At 49.9% G+C, this 521-nt stretch overlaps 2 protein-coding genes across 4 annotated transcripts in view; one reads left to right on the forward strand and one right to left on the reverse strand.

Annotated features, from left to right (window-relative positions):
- Positions 1-521, forward strand: part of TMEM255A (transmembrane protein 255A) — a 67,438-nt gene that overhangs the window by 50,900 nt on the left and 16,017 nt on the right. The gene's annotated exons all lie outside the window — the stretch shown is intronic.
- ZBTB33 (zinc finger and BTB domain containing 33) overlaps positions 1-521 on the reverse strand; it is a 60,789-nt gene that overhangs the window by 26,795 nt on the left and 33,473 nt on the right. The gene's annotated exons all lie outside the window — the stretch shown is intronic.

The following is a 521-nucleotide window of genomic DNA, read 5'->3' on the forward strand; positions in this document are numbered from 1 at the left end:
AGCTTGTATGTATGCTGTGGATTCCTTGTCCCCAGGTGCAGCACCCTGCATTTATCTACATTGAACCCCATCCTATTACCATCTGCCCACTTCTGTAGTCTGTCTAAATCTAATTGCAGCCTCTCTCTCCCTCTGAGCTGCCTACCTCTCCCCACATCTTGGTGTCATTGGCAAACTTGGATGACATGTTTTCCACCCCCTCATCCAAGTCACTGATGAAGATGTTGAACAGTGTAGGCCCCAGGACTGAGCCCTGGGGGACCCCACTATTCACATCCCACCAGGTTGAGTACAACCCGTCCACCACCACTCTCTGGGTGTGCCCCATGAGCCAATTTCTGACCCATCCAACTGTGTGTGCATCAATGCCACTGTTGCTCAATTTATTAATGAGAATGGGGCGAGAGACAATGTCAAAGGCCTTCTTAAAGTCCAGAAAGACTACGTCCATGGTGACACCATCATCCAGGGATTTGGTTACCTGGTCATAAAAGGCCATCAGGTTGGTCTAGCAGGACCTG

This window comes from Gavialis gangeticus, unplaced genomic scaffold, assembly GCF_001723915.1.
Source record: "Gavialis gangeticus isolate Ggan-Ray unplaced genomic scaffold, GavGan_comp1, whole genome shotgun sequence".
Taxonomy (NCBI): Eukaryota; Metazoa; Chordata; order Crocodylia; family Gavialidae; genus Gavialis; species Gavialis gangeticus.